The sequence below is a fragment of the Cherax quadricarinatus genome, chromosome 59, assembly GCF_038502225.1.
Source record: "Cherax quadricarinatus isolate ZL_2023a chromosome 59, ASM3850222v1, whole genome shotgun sequence".
Classification (NCBI taxonomy): Eukaryota; Metazoa; Arthropoda; class Malacostraca; order Decapoda; family Parastacidae; genus Cherax; species Cherax quadricarinatus.
In genome coordinates, this window is record NC_091350.1 from 24,241,915 (window position 1) to 24,256,773 (window position 14,859).

The 14,859-nt window shown below is 43.8% G+C and overlaps 1 protein-coding gene across 1 annotated transcript in view; it reads right to left on the minus strand.

Moving 5' to 3' along the window:
• Positions 1 to 14,859, minus strand: part of LOC128698835 (nephrin-like) — an 829,595-nt gene that overhangs the window by 703,192 nt on the left and 111,544 nt on the right. The window lies entirely within an intron of this gene.

Genomic DNA, 14,859 nt, shown 5'->3' on the forward strand with positions numbered 1-14,859 from the left:
GACATTTCTCTAATCTTTGAAGTGAACCAGACATTTCTCTAATCTTTGAAGTGAACCAGACATTTCTCTAATCTTTAAAGTGAACCAGACATTTCTCTAATCTTTGAAGTGAACCAGACATTTCTATAATCTTTTAAGTGAACCAGACATTTCTCTAATCTTTGAAGTGGACCAGACATTTCTCTAATCTTTGAAGTGAACCAGACATTTCTCTAATCTTCGAAGTGGACCAGACATTTCTCTAATCTTTGAAGTGAACCAGACATTTCTCTAATCTTTGAAGTGAACCAGACATTTCTCTAATCTTTGAAGTGAACCAGACATTTCTCTAATCTTTGAAGTGAACCAGACATTTCTCTAATCTTTGAAGTGAACCAGACATTTCTCTAATCTTTGAAGTGAACCAGACATTTCTCTAATCTTTGAAGTGAACCAGACATTTCTCTAATCTTTGAAGTGAACCAGACATTTATCAAATCTTTGAAGTGAACCAGACATTTCTCTAATCTTTGAAGTGAACCAGACATTTCTCTAATCTTTGAAGTGAACCAGACATTTCTCTAATCTTTGAAGTGAACCAGACATTTCTCTAATCTTTGAAGTGGACCAGACATTTCTCTAATCTTTGAAGTGAACCAGACATTTCTCTAATCTTTGAAGTGAACCAGACATTTATCAAATCTTTGAAGTGAACCAGACATTTCTCTAATCTTTGAAGTGAACCAGACATTTCTCTAATCTTTGAAGTGAACCAGACATTTCTCTAATCTTTGAAGTGAACCAGACATTTCTCTAATCTTTGAAGTGAACCAGACATTTCTCTAATCTTTGAAGTGAACCAGACATTTCTCTAATCTTTGAAGTGAACCAGACATTTCTCTAATCTTTGAAGTGAACCAGACATTTCTCTAATCTTTGAAGTGAACCAGACATTTCTCTAATCTTTGAAGTGAACCAGACATTTCTTTAATATTTGCTCTATATAACTGGAAAAACTTTCAAAATTGTCTTTAATTTCTTGTTTAGTGTTTCGTTTTCCTTTTTAAAACGCCCTTTTAATGTGAACATATTGACCAATAAGATGACGGAGGAGTGATAATGTTGCAGTTTTAAAACTGTAGTGTAAGCGAGCCACTGGCAAGACAGTGATGGAGTGAATGATGATGAAAGTTTTTCTTTTTCGGACCATCCTGCCTTAGTGAGAGACAGCCGATGTGTTAATAATAAAAAAAAAAGATGACTCTCTACACTAGTGATACGTCCATAAATTTCTTTCTTCGTCTTCATTTGGAATAATTTTTTCATATATAAAACAGCAACACTGATAGTTATCTTCGTTACTCCAGTCAACAAAGGACAGGTGTTCACTAAGGCCATTGTAATTTCCATAACGATAATTTAGGATCCTTACTGTAATATCCTTACTCTTATGCTTCCTTGTTAAATATTATAAACTTGTGTTTGCTCGCAACGAGATCCTCAGTAATCTCTAGAGTCCGTGGTACGGTTGGTAACGCGGTCCGCTCGTACACTGAGATTCCGTGGTTCGACCCCCAGCAGGAGTGGAAACATTGGGTACATTTAATTACACTTGTTACCCCTGTCAACAGATATGAAACGAGTGATGGTAGCATTGAGGTGCAGGGAATCACAGCATACATAATTTGAGCATACGACCGTTAAATACCCAATACATAGTGTACAATATATGGAATATATATATGGGTTGACCACTCACCAGGAAAATTATTGTCAGAGGCGACAGAGAAATGTAAACTATCGTACAGGTGTTATAACAAGGAAAAAGGATTTGAATAGGCAGTGATATAGTGTACTGAATTGTGGATGAGAGTAATCCTTTAAAACCGAGTGCTAGTGTAAGCTATGGTGTAATTATATGGGAACAACTGCTCAAGTTTACGGTCACCCCACTGATCCCCCCACCTCTCCCCCCCTCTCCCCCCACCTCTCCCCCCGCCCCTTCGTACCCCAACAAGCGGGGGTTGTTCCCTCCCTGCTGGTACCCATACCATGGACCCACTTATCACCAAACCAAGCAAAGTGGAGACGTGGGGATACAAACTGGATAAGTATTAAGCCATAGTAGAAATAATAAAATAAGAGATAGTTGATTGATGTGCAGGGAAACAGTGAACATGCAGTGACTGGATAGTGGAAAAGGATAAACCACCACCAAATCCTCTCGCCACCCTCCCCCTCCGACACCCCAACCAGAAGGGATGGTCCTCACCCCCCCTATTGGCACCCATACCCAATTCTCCTGACCACCGAACTACCTTTCATCACCGAAACCCAGCCACCACCACTACATATAACTGTCCAGGACAAGATAAACAGCAGTGATCATGACAGGAATCAGATGCTGTAGGATGTATGATATATGATGTTATACAACATAAAAGTTTTTAATGGGTAATAAGTCTCCATGCTAATTACATCCCACATACCTATGTATTGACCTATAACACCCACACCTGCGTGCAGAGCTGAAAGGTAAAGTGAAGATCAAGCTCTTGTGATACCCAGTTGCAAATAGGATACAGGCAGGATGGCAGTACAGTATACCTGTGGGACATGTGGAAAGGCTCTTGGGAAACAATCTAGAATCACATGCAACCTTTGCTTTTCAAAACATCATGTTACCTGTGCAAGAATAAACACTGCAACCAAAAATGACATCTATCTAGATAGGTGTTTCTGGATCTGCAACAGGGATGTGGAACTATGGATAGATATCAGGAAAGCACTCAGGAGGTTAATAAACAATAAACACGAGAAAAAGGAGGAACTATTGAATAGTCTACCTGGAATATATAGAGCATGGGAAGATAGGAGAGGAGTAAAGTCTAACACAGAGAATGCCCAGTCTACAACAACTGACCCAAAAATAAGCAGATACACACTAGAAAAAACACGGGAAACAAAAACAACAGCTAGTTCAGTCCCCAGCCTTAGGGCTGACCCAGACCCAGCCCCCAGCCATTGTGAAAATCTGAATTCAGTTAAAGACTCCTCCACAGCTACCAATACCATATCCCCTAGTACAGATGTAGTAGACTCTTCTGCAACCATCACAGTCATAGCCCCAGCCCCATCCCCCAGCCCCAGTGCTGACCCAGACCCAGCCCCCAGCCTTACTGCCAGCCCACTCTCTCCTAGGGACACTACCCAAACCACCACAAAAACAGTAAATATACAACCATCATTGCACAAGACCGTGGCCCACAGTACAGATGTTGGAGAGGAGTCTCCTTCCTCTACTGGGGAAAGTAGATGGAATCCAGGACGGGGTGGCCCTGGCTTGGATACTGAGGATTATAGTGCAGTCCCAGAACCTGCAGAAATTGACAACACACCTCCCAACAATTCTCAACCAAAGGTGAATTTGTGCAAATATTATGCTTGGGGCATCTGTAAGCATGGAATAACAGGGGAAAAAAATGGGACATGCAACTTTGACCATCCCAAAAAATGTAGCGACCTCCTGTCTAAAGGAGTGTGTCGCTCTTCTTCCTGTACTTTCTTTCACCCAAAAATGTGCCACTCCTCGGTCCTCCAGAAGCAGTGTTACAACATCGAGTGCCCTGCATACCATCTAAAAGGGACCAGGAGGCACAGACCCCACAGGACAAACAATAGTAGCTACGACTACCCAACTCCAGGTGATTTTTTTAGTGGCAGGAAACGAAAAAAGAAAATGGAAGGAAATAACAAAAATAGTCCACCACCTTGGAGCCTTGTTAGGTAAGACACATATGCAACAGTTAGACAACTTTATTCCGAAACGTTTCGCCTACACAGTAGGCTTCTTCAGTCGAATACAGAAAATAGGCAGGAACAGTAGAGATGTGAAGACGATGTAATCAGTCCATCACCCTTGTAGTCGTAGAATTTGAGGTTGTCAGTCCCTCGGCCTGGAGAAGTTCAGTTCCATAGTCAGGAACTATCTGAAGATCAAGCGACAGTGCGGAGACTTAAATACTGTCGGAAGGAGAGGTAGTAGTAGTGAGAATGTGACCACTGAGAGGTCATGTCCCTCTCAGATCCAACCCTTCTCACTTGAAAAACTTGTCCAAGGTGTTTTCTGTACCAAGATGCCATGTGTTGCAGTGTCTGACAAGATGAACATCAAAATGGTATACAATACCGACAGGTTGTTAGGTAAGACACATATGCAACAGTTAGACAACTTTATTCCGAAACGTTTCGCCTACACAGTAGGCTTCTTCAGTCGAATACAGAAAATAGGCAGGAACAGTAGAGATGTGAAGACGATGTAATCAGTCCATCACCCTTGTAGTCGTAGAATTTGAGGTTGTCAGTCCCTCGGCCTGGAGAAGTTCAGTTCCATAGTCAGGAACTATCTGAAGATCAAGCGACAGTGCGGAGACTTAAATACTGTCGGAAGGAGAGGTAGTAGTAGTGAGAATGTGACCACTGAGAGGTCATGTCCCTCTCAGATCCAACCCTTCTCACTTGAAAAACTTGTCCAAGGTGTTTTCTGTACCAAGATGCCATGTGTTGCAGTGTCTGACAAGATGAACATCAAAATGGTATACAATACCGACAGGTTGTTAGGTAAGACACATATGCAACAGTTAGACAACTTTATTCCGAAACGTTTCGCCTACACAGTAGGCTTCTTCAGTCGAATACAGAAAATAGGCAGGAACAGTAGAGATGTGAAGACGATGTAATCAGTCCATCACCCTTGTAGTCGTAGAATTTGAGGTTGTCAGTCCCTCGGCCTGGAGAAGTTCAGTTCCATAGTCAGGAACTATCTGAAGATCAAGCGACAGTGCGGAGACTTAAATACTGTCGGAAGGAGAGGTAGTAGTAGTGAGAATGTGACCACTGAGAGGTCATGTCCCTTTCAGATCCAACCCTTCTCACTTGAAAAACTTGTCCAAGGTGTTTTCTGTACCAAGATGCCATGTGTTGCAGTGTCTGACAAGATGAACATCAAAATGGTATACAATACCGACAGGTTGTTAGGTAAGACACATATGCAACAGTTAGACAACTTTATTCCGAAACGTTTCGCCTACACAGTAGGCTTCTTCAGTCGAATACAGAAAATAGGCAGGAACAGTAGAGATGTGAAGACGATGTAATCAGTCCATCACCCTTGTAGTCGTAGAATTTGAGGTTGTCAGTCCCTCGGCCTGGAGAAGTTCAGTTCCATAGTCAGGAACTATCTGAAGATCAAGCGACAGTGCGGAGACTTAAATACTGTCGGAAGGAGAGGTAGTAGTAGTGAGAATGTGACCACTGAGAGGTCATGTCCCTCTCAGATCCAACACTTAAAACAACGGATATAGCCCCGCTCCATAAAGGTGGCAGCAAAGCATTAGCTAAGAACTATAGACCAATAGCTCTGACGTCCCACATCATAAAAATCTTTGAAAGAGTGCTAAGAAGCAGGATTGCAAATCACCTGGATTCCCAAAATCTGCACAATCCAGGGCAACATGGGTTCAGGGCAGGTCGCTCCTGCCTCTCACAACTACTGGATCACTATGACATGGCCTTGGATGCACTGGAAGAAAATCAGAATGCAGATGTAATATACACAGACTTTGCAAAAGCATTTGACAAATGCGATCATGGCGTAATAGCCCATAAAATACGTGCTAAAGGAATAACTGGGAAAGTGGGGAGATGGATCTTCAACTTCCTAACAAATCGAACACAAAGAGTAGTGGTCAACAGAGTTAAATCGGAGGCTGCCATAGTGAAGAGCTCTGTTCCACAAGGCACAGTACTCGCCCCCATCTTATTCCTTATCCTCATATCAGACATAAACAGAGATATACACCACAGCACCGTATCATCCTTTGCGGATGATACTAGGATCTGCATGAGGTTGTCATCTGCTGAGAACGCGGTTAACCTCCAAGAAGATATAAACAAAGTTTTCCAGTGGGCAACGGTAAACAATATGATGTTCAATGAGGACAAATTCCAACTACTCCGTTATGGAAAACTGGAGAAGATAATAACTAGAACAGAGTATACTACTGACTCCGGCCATACAATAGAGCGGAAAAATAATGTAAGGGACCTGGGAGTAGTAATGTCTGAGGATCTCACTTTCAAGGATCACAACAGTGCCACGATCGCACGTGCAAAGAAAATGATAGGATGGATAATGAGAACTTTCAAAACGAGAGATGCCAAGCCCATGATGATCCTTTTCAAATCACTTGTTCTCTCTAGGCTGGAATACTGCTGTACATTAACATCTCCATACAAAGCAGGTGAAATCGCAGATCTAGAGAGTGTACAGAGATCCTTTACTGCACGTATAAGTTCTGTCAAGCACCTTAACTACTGGGAACGCTTGAAAGCACTTGACTTGTACTCGTTGGAACGCAGGAGGGAGAGATATATCATAATCTACACTTGGAAAATCTTGGAAGGAATGGTCCCAAATCTGCACACAGAAATCACTCCCTACGAAAGTAAAAGACTGGGCAGGCGATGCAAAATGCCGCCAATAAAAAGTAGGGGCGCCATTGGTACACTAAGAGAAAACACCATAAGTGTCCGGGGCCCAAAACTGTTCAACAGCCTCCCATCAAGCATTAGGGGAATTGCCAATAAACCCCTGGCTGCCTTCAAGAGAGAGCTGGACAGATACCTAAAGTCAGTGCCGGATCAGCCGGGCTGTGGCTCGTACGTCGGACTGCGTGCGGCCAGCAGTAACAGCCTAGTTGATCAGGCCCTGATCCATCGGGAGGCCTGGTCGTGGACCGGGCCGCGGGGGCGTTGATCCCCGGAATAACCTCCAGGTAACCTGTTCATCTAGCAATAAGTAGGTACCCGGTTTTTAGTCGATTGCTGTGGGCGGCATCCCGGGGGACGGCAACATTCCTGACATGACCAGGCTTTGAAATACAATAAAGTACGATATCAGGACTAGGCTTTGAAATGTAATAAAGTACGATAACAGTACTAGGCTTTGAAACGCAATAAGGTAAGATAACAGGACTAGGCTTTGAAATGCAATAAGATAGGATAACATGACCAGGCTTTGAAATGCAATAAGGTAGAATAACAGAACTAGGCTTTGAAATGCAATAAGGTAGGATAACAGGACTAGGCTCTGAAATGCAACAAGGTAGGATAACATGACTAGGCTTTGAAATGCAAGAAGGTAGGATAACAGGACCAGGCTTTGAAATGCAATAAGGTAGGATAACAGGACCAGGCTTTGAAATGCAATAAGATATGATAACATGACCAGGCTTTGAAATGCAATAAGGTAGGATAACAGGACCAGGCTTTGAAATGCAATAAGTTAGGATAACAGAACCAGGCTTTGAAATGCAATAAGGTAGGATAAGAGGACCAGGCTTTGAAATGCAATAAGGTAGTGATAACAGGACTAGGCTTTGAAATGCAATAAGGTAAGATAACAGGACTAGGCTTTGAAATGCAATAAGGTAGGATAACAGGACTAGGCTTTGAAATGTAATAAGGTAGGACAACTTTACTAGGCTTTGAAATGCAATTAAGCCTGATTACCTGGTCCTTGACTGCTGTCTTCCTCCTGATGTAGCTATACGGCAGCTTCGGGTCATACTTGACTTGCGATACTGTGTCGTTTTCGTATTGTCGCTGGGCCTCCCTCCTTATCAGTGCGTACTTGTTCCTGGCTCTTTAACTAATCTCCTTATTTTCCTGTGTCCTTTGTCTTCTGAAGTTTTTCCATTCTCTATCATGCGTAGTTTTAGCCTACCTACACCTCTGGGTAAATCAGGGGCTTTTTCTGCTCTTTCCATTATTTCTATTGGCCTTGTGTCCTTGGGAACAAACCTTTCCTCTGCCTCCCTGCATTTTGTTGTCTCCTAGTCCATCATTTCATTTACTGATTTTTCTTCCAATTCTCTTTCCACACTGAACCTCCTGCAGAAAGTTCCTCATGCCTGTGTAGCCCCCCTTTTTATAGTTTGGCTTTTCCCATCCTACTCCTGTTACCCTCCCTCTCCACTTGTAACTCTTCTATATATTCAAAGCTCAGAACCATGTGATCACTAGCTCAGAGGGGCCTTTCATATGCGATGTCCTCGATGTCCGAGCTACTCAGGGTGAATATGAGGTGCAATGTTGCTGGTTCATCTTCACCTCCCTCTCTCTGGTATTGTCCCTATCATGTTGACACTTAAGGTTTTCCAGTACCACTGTGGCTCCACGTTTTCCCAGTCAATCTCCTTTGCTCTTCCTGTGTGAGCTCTTCTGGCCATCTCAGCTAGTGTGTCCACTCTGTTGCTCTCTTCATATTCTTCTCTTAGCCTCCTGCAGTTTTGTGATGGGTTGTACATCACTGCAATGATCACCTTATGGCTACCAAGACTGAACTGTACTAACTATGTAGTCCATTTCGCGTATTTCGTCCATTCCTTGCATTTCCTCAACCCCCCATCGATTTTTAATGAGTAGTGCAACTCCTCCTCCAACTCCACTCCCTCTATCTTTCCTCAGAATCTAATATCCAGGTGGGAAGATTATGTGTGTTATCATCCCAGTGAGTTTCGTTTCTGAGATTGCTATGATATCTGGGGACGTCTCCTTAATTCTTTCACGCTACTCCTCACATTTATGTTATTCCGTCTGCATTCATGTACCAAACCACTTCTTTTCTAAAACTGTGGTCTGGAGAGTACAGTGGGGATGGGAGAGCGGGAGACCTGGCAGGGAACTATAGGGGTTTGCTATGAAGGTGGAGTTTGTGGTGAGAGGGGTGGGGCCAGTGGGTACGGTGTGTGGGCTTTGGGCTAGTTTTTTTTTTTTTCATCAGTGTTGTCTTGGTTGAGGGCCTTCCGTAGGTGGTTCAGAGGGAGATTGGATTTTGCCCTTCCTCCTGAGTCTGAGTTCTCCTGCCCATCTTCCTCTTTGTCTCTCTTTCCTCTTTGCATATTTGTACCTTCTCTTTCAGTTTCTACCTTTCTTCTTCTTGTGTTCTGTCACAGTCGAGGTACACCCTCTGTTTTGTCAATATAACTCTAATTGTGCTTTCTCCTGCAGGATCCTGTGTAGAGCCGATTCTGCCTTGAAAATCAATTTGACTGATCGGTTTTTACCTCTTGCAAAATTTCCAGCTGAGTCATGTCATCCTCTCCTATTGATTTCATGATACTTTCAATCGCCTTTTTATCCCCCTGTCTTCATGCTTCTTAAGTTTCCCCTTCAACTTCCTGGAGCCAATAAACAAAGATTGATCTCTCCCTTTCATTCTCCCACTGCATTTCCCTTAGTATCCCCTGAGTTGATTTAGTTGCTTCCATTGTAGCTTTTCTTTTTTCAGCCTCATCTCTATCTGATATCCCTTTGCTCAGTGGTCTGTCATTTTCCCTTCTCAGCATTTCCCGGGCACCACTGTAGTCTGTTAGAATCTCTGCATATAGCTTAGCTCTTTCATTTTCTTTAGTCCCATCGTTTGTTCCTGGTGTGCTCCTCGCCTTTTCCTGGGCTCCATGGTGGTCTGATAGGGCCTCTGCATACAGTTCAACTCCTTTGTTTGCTACAGTCCCTTCATTTGTGACTGATGTAGCAAATTCTTGATGCCATGCCTCTACTGCTCATTGTTTTTTAAGACTTTCAGATTCTTCAGTTCCTCTTCTAAGTTCTGTATCTTAGTCACTGCTGCTGTGGATTGTAGCTCCAGTTTTCTGTTCTATGCAGCTATCCTCTCCTGCTGTCTAGCAACAATTTGTTATACAAGACAGAATGAAAAACTTGTGTTTTTTGTTTGATCGTTTGTCATGTGTGTGTCTGTACTCACCTATTTGTGGTTGCAGGGGTCGATTTATGGCTCCTGGCCCCGCCTCTTCACTGATTGCTACTAGGTCCTCTCTCTCCCTGCTCTATGAGCTTAGTCAAACCTCGTCTTAAAACGATGTATAGTTCCTGCCTCCATTACGTCACTTTCTAGGCTATTACACTGCCTGACGACTCTATCACTGAAGAAATACTTCCTAACATCCCTTTGACTCACCTGAGTCTTCAACTTCCATTTGTGACCCCTTGTTTCTGTGTCCCATCTCTGGAACATCCTGTCTTTGTCCACCTTGTCAATTACTCGCAGCATTTTATATGTCGTTATCTTGTCAACCCCGATCCTCCTGTTCTCCAGTGTCGTCAGGCCGATTTCCGTTAACCTTTCTTCGTAGGACAATCTCCTTAGCTCTGGAACTAGTCTTGCTGCAAACCCTTGTACTTTCTCCAATTTCTTGACGGGCTTGACCAGGTGTGAATTCCAAACTGGTGATGCATAATCAAATATGGGCCTGAAGTACACAATGTACAGATTCCTGAACGATTTCTTATTGAGATGTCGGAATGCTATTCTTACTTTTGCTAGGCGCCCATATGATTCAGCAGTTACTTGGTTGATGTGCGCCTCAGGAGATGTGCTCAGTGTTTTACTGAGCCCAAGATCCTTTTCCTTGAGTGAGGTTTGTAGTCTCTGGCCCCCTAGACTTCACTCTGTCTGCGGCCTTCTTTGCCCTTCCCCAGTCTTCATCACTTTGCACTTATTGGGGTTGAACTCCAGGAGACAGTTTCTAGACCTGTCTTGCCTGATCTTCCTCTGATTAAATTCTTCTCATCAACTTCACATCGTCTGCAAACAGGGACACTTCTGTGTCTCTTCCTTCCGTCATGTCGTTTACATATAACAGAACCAGGACCGGTCCTAGGAATTACCCCTGTGGAACCCCGCTCGTCACAGGCCAGCAATGTGACACCTCGCCACGTACCATGACTAGCTGATGTCTTCCCGTCAGGTATTCCCTGATCCATTTGCAGTGCCTTCCTTGTTATAACTACCTGTTCCTCCAGCTTTTGCACTAATCTCATGTGTGGAACTGTGTCGAAAGCCTTCTTACAGTCCAAGAAAATGCAATCTACCCACCCATCTCCTGCCTTACTGCTGTCACCCTTTCATAGAACTCCAGTAGGATTTTGACTCAGGATTTCTCGTCCCTGAAACAGTGCTGACGTTGCATACTAGACATGTCAGTGACACTGGTCTGTAATTTAATGTTTCGTGTCTGTATCCCTTTTTAAAAAAATGGGACTATATTTTCTATCTTTCATACCTGTGTGTATGTGTATGTGTATACTCATCTAGTTGTGGTTGCAAGGGTACAGTCACAGCTCCCGGCTCCGCCTCTTCGCTGGTCCCTATTAGATCACTCTTCCTGCGCAATGGGATTTATCATACCTCTTCTTGAAGCTATGTATGGATCCTGCATCCACTACATCACTTCCATGACTATTCCACCTCCTGGCAACTCTGTGACTGAAGAAATACTTCCTAACACCCCTGTGATTCATCTGAGTCTCCAATTGTTACCCTTTGTTGCTCTGTCCCATCATTGGAACATCCTGTCTCTGTCCATCTTGTCAATTCCTCTCAGTATTTTTATGTCGTTATCTTATCCCCCCTATCTCTCGTGTTCTTCAGTGTCGTCCGGTCGATTTCACCTTAACATCTCGTAGGACATGCTCCTTAGCTCCGGAACTAGTCTTGTTACATAAGAACATAAGGAAGAAGGAACACTGCAACAGGCCTACTGGCCCATGTGAGGCAGGTCCAATTCTCCCACCGCCCTGAGCCAATGCCTTGACCTAGTGAGGTCAGGTCACATTCACTTCAGGAAGGAGCACGGCATCTGACCAAATAACACAAGCTAGTCAGGTCCAACTCACACCCACCCACGTCCACTAATGTATTTATCCAGCCTATTATTAAAACTACAAAACGTCTTAGCTTCTATGACGGTACTCGGGAGTTCGTTCCACTCATCCACAACTCTATTACCAAACCAGTACTTTCTTATATCCTTCCTGAATCTGAATTTTTCCAACTTAAAACCATTGCTGTGAGTCCTGACTATGCTAGATATTTTTTGCATGCTATTTACATTCCCTTTATTAATTTCTGTTTTCCATTTATACGCCTCGATCATATCCCCCTAATTCTACGCCTTTCTAGAGAGTGCAGATTCAGGGCCCTCAGTCGATCCTCATAGGGAAGATTTCTGATACATGGGATCATCTTTGTCATCCTCCTTTGTACGTTTTCCAGTGCATTTATATCCATTCTGTAATACGGTAACCAGAACTGAGCAGCATAGTCTAAATGAGGCCTAACCAAGGATATATAGAGTTGAAGAACAACCTGAGGACTTCTATTATTTATACTTCTTGATATGAAGCCAAGGATTCTGTTAGCTTTATTGCAAACACTACTGCACTGTTGTATTGGTTTCAAATTACTGCTAACCAGAACTCCTAAATCCTTCTCGCAATCAGTAATATTAAGATTACTCGTCCGATTGAATTCTTCTCAGTAACTTCACATCATCTGCAAACATGGACACTTAAGTCTATTCCCTCCACATGTCGTTCACATATACCAGAAACAGCACCGGTCCTAGGACTGACCCCTGTGGAACCCTGTTCGTAACAGGCTCCCACTCAAACACCTCGTCATGTACCATGAGAGGTATTCCCTGATCCATTGCATTGTCTTCTCTGTTATCCCTGCCTGTTCCTACAGCTTATGCACTAATTTCTAGTGTGGAACTGTGTCAAAAGCCTTCTTACAGTCAAAGAAAACGCAATCAACTCACTCCTCACTCTGTCTTGTCTTACTGTTGTCACACTGTCATAGAACTCCAGTAGGTTTGTGACACAGGACTTCCCGTACGTGAAACCTTGTTGGCTGTTGCTGATACGCTCATTTCTTTCTAGGTGTTCCACCACTCTACTCTTGAAAGTCTTTTCCATGACTTTGCATTCTGTACATATGTGTGTCTGTGTGTGTGTGTTTGTTTGTGTGTGTGTATTCACCTAGTTGTACTCACCTAGTTGTAGTTGCAGGGATCGATTCATAGCTCCTGGCCCCGCCTCTTCACTGATCGCTACCGGGTCACTCTCCCTGCACCATGAGCTTTATCGTACCTCTTCTTAAAGCCATGAATGGATCCTGCCTCCACTCTATTGCTTCCCAAACTATTCCGCTTCCTGACTACTCTGTGACTGAAGAAATGTTTCATAACATCTCTGTGATTCATCTGAGTCATCAGCTTCCAACTGTGTGCCTTTGTTGCTGTGTCCCATCTCTGGAATATTCTATCTCTGTCCACCTTGTCAATTCCTCTCAGTATTTTATATGTCGCTATTATATCCCCCGTATCTCTCCTGTCCTCCAGTGTCGTCAGGTCGATTTCCTTTAACCTCTCCTCGTTGGACATGCTCCTTAGCACTTGGACTAGTCTTGTTGCAAACCTTTGCACTTTCTCTAGTTTCTTTGCGTGCTTGGCTAAGTGTGAGTGCCGAACTGGTGCCGCATACTCCAATATGAGCCTAACACACACGGTGTACAGGGTCCTGAATGATTCCTTGCCAAGATGTTGGAATGTTGTTCTTAGGTTTGCTAGGCATCCATTTGCTGCAGCAGTTATTTGGTTGTTGTGCGCCTCAGGAGATGTGGCTGGTGTTATACTCACCCTAAGATCTTTTTCCTTGAGTGAGGGTTGTAGTCTCTGGCCCCCTAGACTGTACTCCGTCTGCGATCTTCTGTGCCCTTCCCCAAACTTCATGACTTTGCACTTGGTGGGGGTTGAACTCCAGGAGCCAATTGCTGGACCAGGTCTGCAGCCTGTCCAGATCAATTTGTAGTTCTTCCTGATCCTCGTCTGATTGAATTTTTCACATCAGCTTCATATCATCTGCAGACAGGGGCATTTCGGAGTCTATTCCTTCCGCCATGTCGTTCACAAAGACCAAAAACAGCACTGGTCCTAGGACTGACCCCTGTGGGACCCCGCTGGTCACAGGTGCCCACTCTGACACCTCGCCACGTACCATGACTCGCTGCTGTCTTCCTGACAAGTATTCCCTGTTCCATTGTACTGCCTTCCCTGTTATCCCTGCTTGGTCCTCCAATTTTTGCACTAATCTCTTGTGTGGAACTGTGTTAAACGCCTTCTTGCAGTCCAAGAAAATGCAATCCACCCACCCTTCTCTCTCTTGTCTTACTGTTGTTACCATGTCATAGAACTCCAGTAGGTTTGTGACACAGGATTCACGTCCCTGAAACCATGTTGTCTGCTGTTGATGAGATCATTCCTTTCTAGGTGTTCCACCACTCTTCTCCTGATAATCTTCTCCATGACTTTGCATACTGTACATGTCAGTGTCACTGGTCTGTAGTTTAGTGCTTCATATCTGTCTCCTTTTTTAAAGATTCGGACTACATTTGCTGTCTTCCATGTCTCAGGCAATCTCCCTGTTTCGAAAGATGTATTGAATATTGTTGTTAGAGGTACACATAGCGCCTCTGCTCCCTCTCTCAGGACCCATGGAGAGATGTTATCCGGCCCCATTGTCTTTGAGGTATCTAGCTCACTCAGAAGCCTCTTCACTTCTTCCTCGGTTGTGTGTACTCTCTCCAGCACTTGGTGCTGTACCCCACCTCTCTTTCTTTCTGGAGCCCCTTCTGTCTCCTCTGTGAACACTTCTTTGAATCTCTTGTTGAGTTCCTCACATACTTTACCGTCGTTTCCTGTTGTCTCTCCTCCTTCCTTCCTTAGCCTGATTACCTGGTCCTTGACTGTTGTTTTCCTCCTGATGTGGCTGTATAACAGTTTTGGGTCAGATTTGGCTTTCGCTGCTATGTCGTTTTTATATTGTCTTTGGGCCTCCCTTCTTATCTGTGCATATTCGTTTCTGGCTCTACAACTGTTCTCCTTATTCTCCTGGGTCCTTCGCCTTCTATATTTCTTCCATTCCCTAGCACACTTGGTTTTTGCCTCCCTGCAC